At 51.3% G+C, this 12,552-nt stretch overlaps 1 protein-coding gene across 1 annotated transcript in view; it reads left to right on the forward strand.

Annotated features, from left to right (window-relative positions):
- TYROBP (transmembrane immune signaling adaptor TYROBP) overlaps window positions 1-12,552 on the forward strand; it is a 45,780-nt gene that overhangs the window by 10,532 nt on the left and 22,696 nt on the right. The window lies entirely within an intron of this gene.

Raw genomic sequence — 12,552 nt, forward strand, 5'->3', positions numbered from 1 at the left:
TATACACCGATGACTGATACAATGGTGGCTGTGTATGTGTGTGGGGGGGGGTATACCCTGACAAGTGCAGTATATACACCGATGACTGATACAATGGTGGCTGCTGGGGGGAGGGGGGGGGTATAGCAGGACAAGTGCAGTGTATACACCAATGACTGATACAATGGTGGCTGCTGGGGGGGGGGTATAGCAGGACAGGTGCAGTGTATACACCGATGACTGATACAATGGTGGCTGTGTATGTGTGTGGGGGGGGGTATACCCTGACAAGTGCAGTGTATACACCGATGACTGATACAATGGTGGCTGCTAGGGGGGGGGGGGGGGTATAGCAGGACAGGTGCAGTGTATACACCGATGACTGATACAATGGTGGCTGCTGGGGGGAGGGGGGGGTATAGCAGGACAGGTGCAGTGTATACACCGATGACTGATAGAATGGTGGCTGTGTATGTGTGTGTGGGGGGGTATAGCAGGACAGGTGCAGTGTATACACCGATGACTGATACAATGGTGGCTGCAAGGGGGGGGGGGGGGGTATAACAGGACAAGTGCAGTGTATACACCGATGACTGATACAATGGTGGCTGCAAGGGTGGGGGTATAACAGGACAAGTGCAGTGTATACACCGATGACTGATACAATGGTGGCTGCAAGGGTGGGGGTATAACAGGACAAGTGCAGTGTATACACCGATGACTGATACAATGGTGGCTGTGTATGTGTGTGGGGGGGGGGTATAGCAGGACAAGTGCAGTGTATACACCGATGACTGATACAATGGTGGCTGCTGGGGGGGGGGGGTATAACAGGACAAGTGCAGTGTATACACCGATGACTGATACAATGGTGGCTGCTGGGGGGGGGGGGGTATAGCAGGACAGGTGCAGTGTATACACCGATGACTGATACAATGGTGGCTGTGTATGTGTGTGGGGGGGGGGGGGGGGGGGGGGGTATAGCAGGACAAGTGCAGTGTATACACCGATGACTGATACAATGGTGGCTGCTAGGGGGGGGGGGGGCATAGCAGGACAAGTGCAGTGTATACACCGATGACTGATACAATGGTGGCTGCTGGGGGGGGGGGGTATAACAGGACAGGTGCAGTGTATACACCGGTGACTGATACAATGGTTGCTGCTGGGGGGGGGGGGGGGGGGGGTATAGCAGGACAAGTGCAGTGTATACACCGATGGCTGATACAATGGTTGCTGCAAGGGCGGGGGTATAGCAGGACAGGTGCAGTGTATACACCGATGGCTGATACAATGGTGGCTGCTGGGGGGGGGGGTATAGCAGGACAGGTGCAGTGTATACACCGATGGCTGATACAATGGTGGCTGCTGGGGGGGGGGGTATAGCAGGACAAGTGCAGTGTATACACCGATGACTGATACAATGGTGGCTGCTGGGGGGGGGGGGGGTATAGCAGGACAGGTGCAGTGTATACACCGATGACTGATACAATGGTGGCTGCAAGGGCGGGGGTATAGCAGGACAGGTGCAGTGTATACACCGATGACTGATACAATGGTGGCTGCTAGGGGGGCGGGGGTATAGCAGGACAGGTGCAGTGTATACACCGATGACTGATACAATGGTGGCTGCAAGGGTGGGGGTATAGCAGGACAGGTGCAGTGTATACACCGATGACTGATAGAATGGTGGCTGTGTATGTGTGTGTGGGGGGGTATACCCTGACAAGTGCAGTGTATACACCGATGACTGATACAATGGTGGCTGCTAGGGGGGGGTATAGCAGGACAGGTGCAGTGTATACACCGATGACTGATAGAATGGTGGCTGCTAGGGGGGGGTATAGCAGGACAGGTGCAGTGTATACACCGATGACTGATAGAATGGTGGCTGCTAGGGGGGGGGGGGGTATAGCAGGACAGGTGCAGTGTATACACCGATGACTGATACAATGGTGGCTGTGTATGTGTGTGTGGGGGGGTATACCCTGACAGGTGCAGTGTATACACCAATGACTGATACAATGGTGGCTGCTAGGGGGCGGGGGTATAGCAGGGCAGGTGCAGTGTATACACCAATGACTGATACAATAGTTGCTGCTGGGGGGGGGGGGTATAGCTGGTTAGCCCCGTGTGGACAGGAAATCAGTTCAGTGTGGTCTAGTGTGAAGTAATGTTGAGACACACGCGTATGAAGCAACTAGGCACACTCCACTTCTTCAGTCTATCTACTGCTCTCACTATGCTGTTCTAGATACTACAAGGAGGAAAAGTTGGGGAATAACACAGTCCACGATGAGAACCACTCCACAAAGTGCAGGGCAGTATCCTAGGCTACAAGGGGAACTGACTCGAATAGAGCAAAGGTCTATGTACTCTATCTTGCTGCGCAGGTGACACCGGATAATTTCAGACACTTAGCTAAACCCTGGTAACAACGACTGGGGCTTGTGTCACCCTATAAGGACGGGTCCCCCGACACTGTAGTGAAAAAGGTGATCAGACAACACAGTCTAAACACAGGCACAAGTATCTCTCAAGTATCTCTCTAAAGTTCCGGCAGAGCACACACAACTACTTTGGGTGGGGACTCCTTTGACAAACTCCTTTTCTCTTCAATGCTCAACTCTAAACTACACAAGCACCGCTACAGCTACCTCTCTTATATCAGCAAGTGTCTTCCAGCATAGATCCAGTGAACACCATTCTGCATCCAGATAAGCTATTTATCATCATAGTGTTCTGTATTTCTAAGAGACTGTTCAGTAAAGCTGTTCTATTCATTCTACTGGGACTCAGTCCTTATTACACCAGCACCTACACACCTTAGGTCATTTTCCCCTTTCTGTGGGTGGCGGTACCAATAGTCTGGGTGGGTAATTTTTTTTTCACGCAGGACTACCGTGACAGGATCCCAAGGGACTAGTGATCAGCGAGCATGCTGGTCCGAGCTTGGTGCTGGTTCGAGTATTAGGGTACTGGATGGAGTATTAGGGTACTTGATGGTACTCGTTACTTGGACGAGCTTCTCGCAAAACTCGAGAAAATGGCATCATCCATTTCCTGTAAGTTTGGGCGCTATTTCTCAGCCAATCAACATGCAGGAGACTCTTTGGTACATCCTGTGATGACGTGGGACCCATACATGTCGATAGCAGCGATTGGTTGGCCAGATCAGATGACCCTGCCATATAAAAATCTCGCCCGGGGGGCTTCGGCTCACATGTAAGCTGCAAGCGATTAGGGAGAGAGCTGCTGTCTGTCAGGGAGAGCGTTAGGGAGGGAATTAGCGTTCCAGTAGGCAGAAAAAACTAGAGAAAGAACCAAACAGCCCTTGTAAGGGCTTAAATCTTAATTTTTTGGGAGTACTCCAGACTGCTGGCTGGGACTTGCAGTGCAGCTACCACGATTTCAGCAGCACACTGTGGTGATCGGCTGCTGGCAGAAAGGGGACATTAGGTGTTGCATACACACCCCAAAGTAGTCCTCAGTACTTTTATATGATTTTGTGGCTGGTGCTGCTGCTGTACTACATTATATTGCTGTGATTTGTAGTACAGCTGCATAGAACCTCACTGCTCATCGTCCTGTGTAACAGGTGGCATACACCATATACCACCACTTACACATAGACTATAGGACAACCTCCGAATACTAGTGTGACCAGTATATTTTCTCATCTGCAGCCAGCCATCAGGGTTGCTTTATTATATAGTGTAGCCATATCCAAGCTCACTGCTTATTGTCCTGTGTAACAGGTGGCATACACCATATACCACCACTTACACATAGACTATAGGACAACCTCTGAATACTAGTGTGACCAGTATATTTTCTCATCTGCAGCCAGCCATCAGGGTTGCTTTATTATATAGTGTAGCCATATCCAAGCTCACTGCTTATTGTCCTGTGTAACAGGTGGCATACACCATATACCACCACTTACACATAGACTATAGGACAACCTCTGAATACTAGTGTGACCAGTATATTTTCTCATCTGCAGCCAGCCATCAGGGTTGCTTTATTATATAGTGTAGCCATATCCAAGCTCACTGCTTATTGTCCTGTGTAAGAGGGTGGCATACACCACATAGCACCACTTACACACAGACTCTATACGACTACCTCCAAAAGTAGTCTGAGTAATATATTTTCTTCGCTTGCTGTGATCTTTAGTCCAGCTATTTCAGTCTTAAAGAGGACCTGACGGAGCATTGGACTCCCCATTATTTCTCTATGGGCATCTGACTCTCATGTCAGCGGACGCGCCGGGCTTCGGGCGCTGATATCTCCGTGACCCGACCGGCTCAGGACGCGGGACTTGGCGGGATCAGGTGAGTATAGGGGGCTCTAACGGGGGGTCGGGAGCCTGTCTGCCCAGCACAGGGGGTGACAGGTTTCCTTTAACTGCGCAGTGTCCATAAAACGGTGAAGCCCAGGGGTAAGGATCGAGGACGAGGGGGTGGGGTTCCAAGCAATGCAGCGGGCAGAGGCCGTGGTTCAGGGCAGGGTGACACACCAGCACCTGTTGAGGAGGGAGCAGTGGCACCAGGGCAGTTTCTAGGTCATTTTGGCAACAGGGTGGATCTTGATAAAAGCGCCCCCCCCCCCTCACTCAGTTCAGCCCTGGGGGGGGGCTTTTATCAAGATTCGGGTTATTAGAAAGAAGCAGTGTGTGTATTGCGGCATAGATCGGTGTTGCACCCCTGCCAAATAATGTTCCACTGAATACAAAATCATTATACAGGGACTCCCAGGTGACGTCTTCTTTGATCTGACGGGTCCCTTTTCCTCTGCATCCGGCCCCGGCCTCCATGACGGTTTCTTGCAGCTACAATTCATCTCTTTAGGACCTGCCAGACAGACATCTCAGGCTCCGCACTTCCAGCAACTTCCCCTTTTCCCACTTATAAGGTCCCAAACTGTATGCTGGGAAAGCTGGTGACCTCCATTATACTGACATACAGGATGCTGGGAGAGCTGGGTGACCTCCATTATACACTGACATACAGGATGCTGGGAGAGCTGGGTGACCTCCATTATACACTGACATACAGGATGCTGGGAAAGCTTGTGACCTCCATTATACACTGACATACAGAATGCTGGGAGAGCTGGGTGACCTCCATTACACACTGACATACAGGATGCTGGGAGAGCTGGGTGACCTCCATTATACTGACATACAGGATGCTGGGAAAGCTGGTGACCTCCATTATACTGACATACAGGATGCTGGGAGAGCTGGGTGACCTCCATTATACACTGACATACAGGATGCTGGGAGAGCTGGGTGACCTCCATTATACACTGACATACAGGATGCTGGGAAAGCTGGTGACCTCCATTATACACTGACATACAGGATGCTGGGAGAGCTGGGTGACCTCCATTACACACTGACATACAGGATGCTGGGAGAGCTGGGTGACCTCCATTATACTGACATACAGGATGCTGGGAAAGCTGGTGACCTCCATTATACACTGACATACAGGATGCTGGGAAAGCTGGTGACCTCCATTATACTGACATACAGGATACTGGGAGAGATGGTGACCTCCATTACACACTGACATACAGGATGCTGGGAAAGCTGGTGACCTCCATTATACACTGACATACAGGATGCTGGGAGAGATGGTGACCTCCATTACACACTGACATACAGGATACTGGGAAAGCTGGGTGACCTCCATTACACTGACATACAGGATGCTGGGAGAGATGGTGACCTCCATTACACACTGACATACAGGATACTGGGAAAGCTGGTGACCTCCATTATACACTGACATACAGGATACTGGGAGAGCTGGGTGACCTCTATTATACACTGACATACAGGATACTGGGAGAGATGGTGACCTCCATTATACACTGACATACAGGATACTGGGAAAGCTGGGTGACCTCCATTACACTGACATACACGATACTGGGAGAGCTGGGTGACCTCCATTATACACTGACATACAGGATGCTGGGAGAGATGGTGACCTCCATTACACACTGACATACAGGATACTGGGAAAGCTGGGTGACCTCCATTACACTGACATACAGGATACTGGGAGAGCTGGGTGACCTCCATTATACACTGACATTCAGGATGCTGGGAGAGCTGGGTGACCTCCATTACACTGACATACAGGATACTGGGAGAGCTGGGTGACCTCCATTATACACTGACATACAGGATGCTGGGAGAGCTGGGTGACCTATTATACACTGACATACAGGATACTGGGAAAGCTGTGTGACCTCCATTACCCTGACATACAGGATACTGGGAAAGCTGGGTGACCTCCATTACACACAGACATACAGGATACTGGGAAAGCTGGGTGACCTCCATTACACTGACATACAGGATACTGGGAGAGCTGGGTGACCTCCATTACACTGACACACAGGATGCTGGGAGAGCTGGATGACATGTAAACTTTGGCACCGGGGGGGGGGGGGGGGGGCGGCGGGATTATCGGGACATATCGGGGCTCCCTCTGTGCAGGATTCCCCCACCAGATACTCACCTGTCAGCCTGCAGCTGAGGGACGGAGAGGGAGAAGAGGACGGAGAGGGAGAGCGGGAGGTCCGGGAGAGAGGACACATGTGAGGATCCAGCCGGCTTGCAGGTGGGGGAGGTGCGGGGGCTGTGAGGTGCCGACATCAGCATAAGTATAAGTAGTGCATAGCAGAGCCGAGTAGGCAGTGCATAGCAGAGCCGAGTGGGCAGTGCATAGCAGAGCCGAGTGGGCAGTGCATAGCAGAGCCGAGTGGGCAGTGCATAGCAGAGCCGAGTGGGCAGTGCATAGCAGAGCCGAGTGGGCAGTGCATAGCAGAGCCGAGTGGGCAGTGCATAGCAGAGCCGAGTGAGCAGTGCATAGCAGAGCCGAGTGGGCAGTGTATAGCAGAGCTGTCCATGATCGCTGTATGCGGTATAGCGGAGCTGTCTAAGTGATCACTGTACTCTGTACACAATTATTTAAAAAACGTAAACCTTTATTTTTAACGTAATAAAATTAAAAAAAAGTCCATAAATTGGTATCTCTGTAATAGTGCGGCCTGAAGAGTATAGAAAACATTTCAGGTTTATTATATTCGCTGTCTAGGGGGAATAATATTTCTATCGTTTTGTTTTTAAATATTTTAGTAAGTATCGAACTCGTATTGAGTATCGAACTCAAAATTCTGTTATCGTGACATCACTATCCCCATTATAATGCCCCACATAGTATCCAATCCCCCATATAGTGCCCCACATAGTATCCAATCCCCCATATAGTGCCCCACATAGTATCCAATCCCCCATATAGTGCCCCACATAGTATCCAATCCCCCATTATAATGCCCCACATAGTATCCAATCCCCCATATAGTGCCCCACATAGTATCCAATCCCCCATATAGTGCCCCACATAGTATCCAATGCCCCCATATAGTGCCCCACATAGTAGCCAATGCCCCCATATATGCCCCATATAGTAGCCAATCCCCCATATAGTGCCCCACATAGTATCCAATGCCCCATATAGTGCCCCACATAGTAGCCAATGCCCCCATATATGCCCCATATAGTAGCCAATCCCCCATATAGTGCCCCACATAGTAGCCAATGCCCATATAGTGCCCCACATAGTATCCAATCCCCCATATAGTGCCCCACATAGTATCCAATGCCCCATATAGTGCCCCACATAGTAGCCAATCCCCCATATAGTGCCCCACATAGTATCCAATCCCCCCATATAATGCCCCACATAGTATCCAATCCCCCCATATAGTGCCCCACATAGTATCCAATCCCCCATATAGTGCCCCACATAGTATCCAATCCCCCCATATAGTGCCCCACATAGTATCCAATGCCCCATATAGTGCCCCACATAGTATCCAATCCCCCATATAGTATCCAATCCCCCATATAGTGCCCCACATAGTATCCAATCCCCCATATAGTGCCCCACATAGTATCCAATCCCCCATATAGTGCCCCACATAGTAGCCAATCCCCCCATATATGCCCCACATAGTAGCCAATGCCCCCATATATGCCCCACATATTATCCAATCCCCCATATAGTAACCCACATAGTAGCCAATGCCCCATATAGTGCCCCACATAGTATCCAATCCCCCCATATAGTGCCCCACATAGTAGCCAATCCCCCATATTGTTCCCCACATAGTAGCCAATGCCCCCATATAGTGCCCACATAGTAGCCAATCCCCCATATAGTGCCCCACATAGTAGCCAATCCCTCCATATAGTGCCCACATAGTAGCCAATCCCCCATATAGTGCCCCACATAGTAGCCAATCCCTCCATATAGTGCCCACATAGTAGCCAATCCCTCCATATAGTGCCCACATAGTAGCCAATCCCTCCATATAGTGCCCACATAGTAGCCAATCCCCCATATTGTTCCCCACATAGTAGCCAATGCCCCCATATAGTGCCCCACATAGTAGCCAATCCCCCATATTGTTCCCCACATAGTAGCCAATGCCCCCATATAGTGCCCCACATAGTAGCCAATCCCCCATATTGTTCCCCACATAGTAGCCAATCCCCCATATGGTGCTCACATAGTAGCCAACCCCCCATATGGTGCCCACATAGTAGCCAATGCCCCCATATATGCCCCACATAGTAGCCAATGCCCCCATATATGCCCCACATAGTAGCCAATCCCCCATATAGTGCCCCACATAGTAGCCAATGCCTCCATATAGTGCCCCACATAGTAGCCAATCCCCCATATGGTGTCCACATAGTAGCCAATCCCCCATATAGTGCCCCACATAGTAGCCAATCCCCCATATGGTGTCCACATACTAGCCAATCCCCCATAGAGTGCCCCACATAGTAGCCAATCCCCATATGGTGCCCACATAGTAGCCAATCCCCCATATAGTGCCCCACATAGTAGCCAATGCCCCCATATATGCCCCACATAGTAGCCAATCCCCCCATATAGCGCCCCACATAGTAGCCAAACCCCCCATATAGTGCCCAGATAGTAGCCAATCCCCCATATAGTGCCCCACATAGTAGCCAATCCCCCCATATAGTGCCCCACATAGTAGCCAATCCCCCCATATAGTGCCCCACATAGTAGCCAATCCCCCCATATAGTGCCCCACATAGTAGCCAATGCCCCCATATATGCCCCACATAGTATCCAAACCCTAATATAGCGCCCCACATAGTAGCCAATGCCCCCATATAGCGCCCCACATAGTAGCCAATCCCCCATTAGTGTGGCCCGACTAGAAAAACAATAAACCAGTAACTCACCTGTCCACCGGTCCCAGCAGCTCCTCTCCCGGCAGAGCGCGCACTCCCGTCATCCTCTGGGGCGGGCAGCGGGGTACAGAGTCACTGACACGAGTGCGCGCTCTGCCGGGAGAGGAGCTGCTGGGACCGGCGGACAGGTGAGTTACTGGTTTATTGTTTTTCTGGTAAGGCCACATATAATGCGGGACAGCACCCCGAAAACGGGACTGTCCCACGGAATCCGGGACAGTTGGGAGGTATGCTTAGATTCCAGGTCCCCGGCAAGCCCTGAGGATGCAGGGGCTGCGGGCCGGGTACTGTCAGATGCCGCAGGGCGCCCCCTAGCTGTGGGCGCCCCGTGCGGTGGCCTGGCTCGCCCAGCCCTAGAAACGGCCCTGAGTGGCACAATGCAGACATTCACTCCCTAGCTTCCTCTCGCAACTTAGGGTACACCGCTATTGAAACTGCAGCAGTGTGAACAGGTCATGACGTGTATAGCGGATAATGTGTCCTGTAACTTATCCACCACCCAGTCTTCCACGCAGTCCGCCCACGCTACCCAAGGGAGAGGAACCCTTGCTCCATTAGCTCCGCCTCCTTCCCCACAGCCTGGCCCCTCCATCCACCACCACCACCACCAGCTCCGCCTCCTTCCCCACAGCCTGGCCCCTCCATCCACCACCACCACCAGGCTCCCAGGAACTCTTTTCTGGACCCTTCCCTGAGTCAGAGCAACCGGAGCAGTCGATCTGTCCTGATGCCCAAACTATGCAGCTCAGGCAGTCAGTGGGTGATGAGAGTGAGGACCTGCAAGCGGGGTTGGAAGAGGTGTCTGATGATGATGATGAGACCCGGTTGTCAGACAGTGAGGTTGTTGTCATGGATGTAACTCTAAGTGAGGAGGAGAGTGAGGAGCTGGTGGATGAGGACGAGGTGACTGACCCGAGCTGGGAGGATAAGCCTAGTGTAGACCGTGCTTCTGAGGGGAGGCAAGTTCACCCGCAGGACCGGTTGGAAGAGGGAGAGGCAGGGGCAGAGGGAGAGGCAGGGGCAGAGGGAGAAGCAGGGGCAGAGTGATTAGATCAGCAACTGTTTCACAGAGTCAAACTCCCGTGGCCAGGCCTAGATGTTCCCAAGTCTGGAGGAAGAAACTGCGGATGACCGACGGACTGTAGTGTGCAACGTGTGCCACGCCAGGATCAGTAGGGGAACCACCACTTCCAGCCTAACCACTACCAGCATGCACAGGCATATGAGTGCTAAACACCCCACTCAATGGAACCAAGGCCGTTCAGTGACTGCAAGTCGCACCCCTGCTCCTCCCCTGTGTCAGGTGCTGGCTCTGTCAGTCCCCCCGCCCAGGCCCCAGGAATGAGCGCCTCCCGCCCTACACGCACCCCTTCACCTCCACTCCGCTCCACACCCTCCAGCAAGGTGTCCAAGCGCAGCGTTCACCTGTCCCTGCAGTAGACCTTTGAACGGAAGCGCAAATACACGGCCACTCACCCGCATGCACAAGCCCTAAATGTGCACATAGGCAAACTGCTGAGCTTGGAGATGCTGCCCTATCGGCTGGTAGAGACAGAGGCTTTTAGGAACCTCATGGCGGTGGCTGTCCCTCAGTACTCTGTCCCCAGCCACCACTACTTTTCACGGTGTGCCATCCCAGCCCTACACCAGCACATGTCGAATAACATCATTGTGCGGTCAGCGACAAGGTCCACCTAACCACAGACAAGTGCTGGCGGGCAGGGACACTATATCTCCCTGACGGCACATTGGGTCAACTTGGTGGAGGCTGGGACAGAGTCTGACCCTGGTTCCGCTCATGTGCTGCCCACACCGGGGATTGCGGGGCCTACCTAGAGATGAGTGAACTTTTTAAAATTTCGTTCCGACTGGACTTCTGGATTTTTTGGAAAAGTTTGTTTCGACCAAATTTCGGATTTCTTCAGATTTCATAGTTTAAATCATCTATATAATACGGGGGTAGTGTATTTGGTTGAATTTAGGGCTCTACATGTCAGTAACATCATTATCTTTTCAATATCTCAAAGTCAATTATTATTTTTTTTTAAACTTCAATATTCCCCATTACATTGTCTATGCAGGAAAAAGGGTCCAACTATAGTACTTGTATATCTGTATAGCACTTTTATTTAGAGTTTTATTCTACACAAATGCACAAGGTATATTTGTGTCTTAGGATAACACCTATGTCATATACACTCTCACAAGGGTGACAGTATAGTACTTATATATCTGTATAGCACGTTTTTCTTCTGTGCACCCTTTGCTCTCCTATGCCTAATCTATCTATCTTTTGCCCTCTCTATTTTTCTGTCTCAATCACTATATGTTTCTCCTCTCCGCTTTCCTAATAACCTTTTGGTGTTTGCTTTTGTACAATATCTTCTCAGTAGTCAGTACAGCAGCAGCAGCGTTTTGTCACTGACGAGCTCTGTGCACTGCTAACAGTCTCCTTCCTCTCTCTTTGCAGACTGCATCGTCCCCTTAAAGCTATACCGACGTCACACAGGGGGTGGGCTAGTGCAAGATCCCTGCTGATTGGATGTGTTCCGGGCATCATGGGAAAGCGCTTTTCCCGCCCATAACACTTCCTGCTTTCTAAATTGGCGGCTGCCATTTTAGAAAGCAAGAAAAAAAAAATAATCTGGAGCGGATTTCCAAAAATCCAAACCCGACCAGACTCGGACTTTTGGAAAAATCCGAACCGGATCCCATAGCAGTCGAACCGGTTCGCTCATTTCTAGGCCTACCTTGGTCGCGGTCTCTCATAATTTCTATACATCTCCCTCCTCCAAAACCTCTTTCTCCTCCTCCTCTTCTTCCTCCTCCTCTCTATTACCCTCCATGAGCACGTCGCCTCCATTTCGTAGCGCTAGCTGCATCAGCACTGCGGTGGGTAAGCGCCAACATGCGGTGTTGAAACTGCTGAGCTTAGGCGACAAGAGGCACACGGCCCAGGAGCTGTTGCAGGGCATCACGGCGCAGACCGATCTTTGGCTCGCGCTGTGGAACCTAAAACCAGGCATGGTTGTGTGTGACAATGGGCGGAACCTGGTGGCGGCTCTGCAACTCGGCAGCCTCACACATGTACTATGCCTGGCCCACGTCTTTAAACTAGTGGTGCAGCGGTTCCTTAAGACCTACCACAATTTGGCTGACTTGCTCACCAAGGTGCGGCGCATCTGTGCGCATTTCCACAAGTCAACCACGGATGCTGCGCCCCTTAGGGCAGTGCCAAGGCGCTTGCAACTGCCGGC

The sequence above is a fragment of the Dendropsophus ebraccatus genome, chromosome 12 (assembly GCF_027789765.1).
Source record: "Dendropsophus ebraccatus isolate aDenEbr1 chromosome 12, aDenEbr1.pat, whole genome shotgun sequence".
Taxonomy (NCBI): domain Eukaryota; kingdom Metazoa; phylum Chordata; class Amphibia; order Anura; family Hylidae; genus Dendropsophus; species Dendropsophus ebraccatus.